Raw genomic sequence first — 6791 nt, forward strand, 5'->3', positions numbered from 1 at the left:
TGGGGTGTACATGGTATGAAATTATGGGCGTTACAAGATAGAAGATAACAAAGACATGTGTGATAGGGTTAGGCCTTTGGTACTTAATAATGAAAAATAATAAATTGGTTTTAAAAAATAATAAATAAAAGGGTAACTAGGTATTTTACATAATTTTAATGATTGATCTCTAATGATGTTACTTGGAAGAACAAATATTACATGGAAATGAAACCATGAGAACATTTCGTATAGGTAATTGAAATTTGAACAAAAACTGTAACTTTACGAAGATTCAAAATAAAGAAGAATGTGATATGAAAGAAAGGTTAAACATCTAGCATTACGAGCCATGGTATGGCCACAACGTTCTTCAAAGTGTCATGATATTTCCACTGAAACTTTTTATTTATCCACAGAAAAAATAGTGTAAAGACATTTATACCCTTCCATTCCATAAGTAATTATTGAAGAACCAAATACCCTTCCACCTCCTTTGAACTTCCATGTTTCTAGATTTAATTTATTTTGCTTTATCGTACACTGGTTTGCCTCCATCCCAGTGCAGATATACCTGTGGCTTGTTTCTCAGTTGGCTAAAGGATAAAGTTCACATCTTCAGCTGTCTCTAATTCCTTGTATTTTCTCAATCCTTTATATTAGTTTTTCTTTATTTTCTGGTGTTTTGCCCTGTATTCTTCGAGCTTTCATGTTCAAAATGATTATCAGAATAACTCCTGTCGAGATCAATGGAGCAGCAACAATGGCAACAATGGAGGACTCGCTTAATTTTGGCCTTTTCGATTCAATGGAACAACAACAATGGAAACCTAGTAAGTTTTGGGAAGAATGAGGATTCTAACGTTAGGTATGTTGTAAAATATTTTTGGGATTCATCGTTGTAAAGAAATTCCTGAAACATCCCTGTAAATATGACGCAAATAGGGTTTGTAAATGTTGACTGTGAAGAAGAAGGTGATATTGTCTAAATGGACTTGCAGTTCTTGAAGAAACCTGCATTCGCTAAAAGAATTCGGGATTCCGCCGTTTAGATCAAAGTAATGGAGATCAAGAATTTGTTGAAGTTCAACGAACCTACGACATTCTCGCGGAGATGGATTCAAGATTTCAAGTTCTTCGGTCTTTCACTATCCTCAATAATTAATAATTATTAATTATTAATTCAATAGAGGGGTATAAATGTCCAATGCACAATTTTTTCAGTGTATGAATAAAAACTCCCAATGGAAATATCAGGACCCTTCTTCAAAACATGTTTTAAGATTGCAATTTTGTATATAACATATTATTATAATATATGCATATACATGCTTTCTATTGTTATTTCATGTATATTGAACAAAATGAATACATACAAAAAAGGAGAAATTACATAATTATATATTTATATTAAATATATCAAATTTTTAGAAAGTATTATATCAACATGCATTTTTAAAAGTGCATTTTATTTTGTATATTGTGAGAAACTATATGATTTTATGTTTTTTCTAGATTAAACTCTAATTTTATTTTATTTTTCTAAAAAACAACTTAAGTTTTTTCATTTTGTTATACTATATTCTTGTAGTTATTTTTTCCAAAACAACTTGCCAAATGTGAGGTTTTTTTCAAAAAAAAAAAATTATAATAAATTTAAAAAATTTTTGGAAAAAAAAATTAAAGGTCATGGTTTTTCGAAAAAAATAACTTAAAGTTGAGTGTTTTCTCATAAAAAGTGCAAGGTCATTTTCAGTAAATCATAGAATTAATGTTTAATCCAGAAAACCCATGTAATATAGAGAAAATGCGGAGTAATAAAAATATATGTTTTAATTTAATTCAATGCAAAAAATAAACAATAAAAAAATAATAGACATGCTGGAAATAAATGGAGAAAGAAAAGATCACAGCTGGAATAAAACAAGACAAACTTTATTATATATATTATTAATTGTTAAAATGGTGATGAACAGGAAAGTTTCGCAATTCTCATTTCCGCCACATTTTTTCTTTCCTTTCCTACTCTGGCCACACAAGGTTTTGTTTTAAAAGGTTATATTTTTTTTCGGACCGACTTCGAAATTGAGTCAGGTTTATCTTTTCCACCGCCCTCTTCGTCTCCACCGTTTCTCCCTTCTTCTTCACCACCGATTCAACACTGTTTTTGATACATGTTCTTCCTAATCGAACCACAAGCCCACCGCTCTCAAACATCACCGTTTTCTTTGTCTATTGGCCTTCACTTCTCCTTTCACCTCCGCCGTTCCAGAACCCTCTGTATCTCCACCTCCCACCAGTATTCGATACACTTTGACGGTGCTTCCGCCGCACCTCCAATCGATTCGACACCTCCAGTTGATTCCATCACAGGTTTGATTAGGTTTGATTCTCGACTCTTGAAATTCCATCACAACCGGTCAGTTCCCTTGGCGGAGGCGAGTCCGATGTGAGTTTTTCACCGGACGAAATTTCTTTTCAGTTGACTGGGGTGTCTCGACTTAGATGCTTATTATCACCGACCTGGCAAAGAAATCAAGGTAACCGTTGACGAATTTCCTTATAACCTAAGGTAATTAATTTATTGATTTGTGTATCTGATTTTCTTTCAATTCAATGGAGTTGATGTCAATCGATTGTTGAGAGTATGATGAAAACGTGGGATTTTGAATAGTTTTTTATTTATTTATTTATTTATTTTATATATACATGCTTGCTTCCATATACTGATGCACTTTTGAATGCTATTTGTTATACATCTTTTCCTTTCTGCACCGTTTATTTGCGTTAGTAATGCAGGTCCGTATAACCTTGATGATTATTGAAGGCCTTGTCGCTGTAAGTTTTATTTTCTGGGTTGAAGGGTATTTTTGGAAACATTTAGACAAAAAGATCGAATCTTTGAAAATTTTATTTGTATTGTTGCTATTTCTGGTGGTTCAACTTTTGGAAACCCCTTTTGTGAATCTTATAAATTTTGCTTCTTTCCTCACTACAATGCTGCAAGCCATTGTTTTGTTGCTAGAAAAAAATAAACTTCTTCTTGAGTTTGGACTTTGTCAGGCCCAGGTTTTAAACATTTTTTTGTTTTTTTTAATTATTAACAGATTTCATGGGATATAATTTATTAAAAAAATAAAATCTTTTTGTTTAATTCATTTGTAGGGCCCAGATGGTGGTGTACTTTCTTATTTGCAAAATCTTGGATATAAGAAGCCATATATAAGCTTCATGGATAGCATAACAATGGAATTTTGGATTGCTGTATCTGATCATACCCACTACAAAATCATAACACAGGTAAACTCAACATTTTAGCATTAAATATTTAAATCAAAACTCAAAATCATACATTTATGATTTTTTTTCTTTTCTACCAGACAGGTGTTCTTGCAATGCCAAAAAATGGAATTTGATTGTTCCCAGATGTGTGGTTTGCTTATATAGAAGCTAAGACTCCAACAGACTTTTTTTCTACCAGAGGACTATTTTTGCAACGACAAAAAATGAAATTGGCTGGCTTCTAGATGTCAGGTTTGCTTATGTAGCAGCTAAGGGTTCACGAGATGGATTATGTACATATACACGTTGAAAGAACGAAAAAAAATTTGAATCAGCGCCAACGGGATCGCATGATTCCATCTAGTTATATACTATATTTTAAAGTCAACAATATTACAAAATATTTAAGTCCAAGAACTTTCAAGATGCCACGACGTACTTGGGAATGATGAGTTAGTTTTGGATACATAAAATCCGTCTATTCTAACTAACCAATAACATTGTTGTCCACGAAGGTTGAAATGAAAGCAAAAGTTATTGATGTGTTTGTTAAACAATCCCACAGATACATTCTTTGAACCCCAAGTGAAGTCGCCATCGTACGAATACCCACCAAGTTTACAAAAACGCCAATCAAATGTTTGCCCGACAGAAAGGATACCAGTTGTACTTCAGTTAAATCCATGGATATGCAGTAGAATATCATCGGGCATGGTACTAGTAACGAACATATGCCAATTAGTAAGTATAAGACAATTTTCAGAAGAATTTGTTGTACGAGCACTTGAAAATGTTGGGATGAAAAAGAGAGCAATGATGATGACAACGAGACTAGGCATCCTTGGATTTTCAAGAGACTAAGAAAAATCTTATTCAGAAGAATTGGTTAGACGAGCACTTGAAAAGTTGGTGTCGTTAAAAAAAAAAGGAAAGACAAAGTTTAAATAATCCTAGCAAAAACAATTTAATATATTGGAATTGTAATTCAAACAATAATAACTATAATGACAAAGTATCATTTATTGCATTATTTATATATCATATGAAATTTTGAATTGTCATTCAAACAATAATAATGACAAACTAGAATTTATTGTATTATTATATTATATGAACTTTTGAGTTGTATTGTATTGAAGTAATATAGATACGTTATATAACTTCCCTCATTTATTTTTGTTGTAAAATATTTCGGCGTACCGAGCTGATGGGGATTGAGTAATATTCATATATGAATATAAATATAACTGTATTCATATATTAATACACCACCTCCCAACCACTACAGCCATCTCCTCCGCCACCACCACCTTCACAACCAACCACCACCACTCATCGCCGCCATATTCATATATGAATAATCATTTCTGTTATACTTATTCATATATGAATATACATATTCATATATGAATATGATTTGTTTTGTCGTCCCAGTACTTTGGAGCGATTAAGCGACAGATCTGAAATGAGTGTCCCACATTCATTCCCTTGTTGTCGGCCTTTATATATATATATATATATATATATATATATATATATATATATATATATATATATATATTGTGTAATTGTGTAACTAAAACATAGCCATTTGCTCAATGAAAAATAAAAGCATTCTTGAAAAATATTATTACATTTATTAGGCGGTAAATTGGACATCGAGTAAATTACACGAATTGTCCCTCGTGTAGGTGCCAAAAAGAACGTTCAATCATTGTTTTCAAAAATTAGCTCGGACCGTCCCTTATATCGTAAAAAGATGCACGTTTCACTCCTTATTTGAATCCACATTTTCATCCCTTATGAGACTTGAAATGACTAAAGTACCCTTTGCAATTTCTTTTTCATTTATTGTTATATTTCTAGTTATTTTTAGTTATTAAACTTAATTTAAATTGTGGTCTCTGTGAACAATAGAAATACGTGTATACATATCACCACCTCCCACTTTCATTTTTTCCCCTAAAAACGGAGTAAAAAATAGGGTGAATAGTGTGTCATCTCCAACCCTACTCTATTTTTTACCTCATTTTTACCCCAAAAAAGTATATTCCATTCTTCCAACTTATAAAAATTATCAAATACACCGCTTCTATTAATTTGGTTTCAACAAATATAAAATCTATATTTTGTTCATTACAATAATATTAAATAAAAGAGATTATATTTATAACACTTAACTATAAACTTTTGTAAAATACATTATCGTGTTTTAAAATTTAATATGTATTTAAATTTTAATATGAATTCGATAAACAAAAAATAAACTTTATTTTTATAATTAATTAATATAATTTAATATATAACACAATATTATAAGTATTAAATATTACATTTAAATTATAATTATTAGATAAAAATAAACTAGAAATGTATAAATATATAAACAGAGGGACTAAAATCGACGACTCAAAGGGGAAATGAATATAACACCAGATATGGTGTTATATTATTCATTCCCTCTAAAATCAGATATAGTGTTATATTATTCATTTCCTCTTGAATAAATGAGTTAGGGTTGGAGAGGAATGAGGGAAGAAATGGAAGAAATAATGAGAAATAGGAGTGGGTTGGAGATGCTCTTAATCCACAATTCTATTTCCAAAATCTCATTTCTTGGTCCATCTAACCAGCACCGAAAATCAAACCACCACCTTTACCACCCAAGTACCATCTCCACTCAAATACCCTCTGTTAGTAGGAATACGTCAAACTAGGTTCAATAACTAATAAAGCAAATCAAGAATTAATTTGAACTAGTGATTATTGGTATGGAAGATTTGAGGTGATGAACTCTTACCACCAATTTTGATGTTATGGATGATTCCATAAGTGTAATTAAGAATCCTTAATGGCTACAACTAATTATAACTTCATGGCGTTTCTTCGAATACCACTCACATATTCATCAATCATTATTTTCCTTAGTCGAACACAACTCGTGCCCCGTTAACCATCTTCAACCACCGAGAACACCTGTCATCACTAGCTTTGCTGAACACCATTACCGCCGTCGCCTAGGTTCTCAGATATCTGCCGTCACTTGTATGTTGCCATCGACCTCTGCTGCCTGTACCATTTACATCAAACCCTAGATCCAGTGCCACCATTAGCATGTTTATTTCCGGCAACAATACCCAGAAATAGAGGTACAAAACCATGGATTCGCTAAACATCATTCTTTCTCCAGTCCCGATCTCCTCCACACCCTCCTCATCCTGTCAATACATCACAAATAGAGCTTGGTGGGCTGATATGGTAGCCTAGTTGCTTCATTGGAAAATCGAACTTTGTTGAGAGACCGAGTCACCGAATTCCGATGTTCTTCTCCGGCGGTCGGAAAAGAGATAAGGAGAAAGAGCAGATGTGATTAGTCTCGTCGGAAAAAGGTGTAGGAGGAGTTGTTTAGGTGGTTGTCGAGATTGAGTGACAAAGAGGGAAAGAAATTGGGGAAAGGGAAAGGCAAGGGGTAGGTTTGTGCATACTTTTTTTTTTTAGCTAAAAATAATAAATAAATAAAAGAAAATTAA

General features: G+C 32.3%; 1 long non-coding RNA gene across 1 annotated transcript; it reads left to right on the top strand.

Moving 5' to 3' along the window:
• The first annotated feature begins 2976 nt into the window (after nucleotides 1-2976).
• Nucleotides 2977-3522, top strand: LOC145120886 (uncharacterized). Its single transcript, XR_013714410.1, has 3 exons — nucleotides 2977-3048; nucleotides 3145-3279; nucleotides 3360-3522. It is a non-coding gene; the product is annotated as an uncharacterized LOC145120886 (long non-coding RNA).
• Nucleotides 3523-6791: the final 3269 nt, after the last annotated feature.

Source organism: Lactuca virosa, chromosome 6 (assembly GCF_052849685.1).
Source record: "Lactuca virosa cultivar CGN04683 chromosome 6, Lactuca_virosa_CGN04683_v6, whole genome shotgun sequence".
Lineage (NCBI taxonomy): Eukaryota > Viridiplantae > Streptophyta > Magnoliopsida > Asterales > Asteraceae > Lactuca > Lactuca virosa.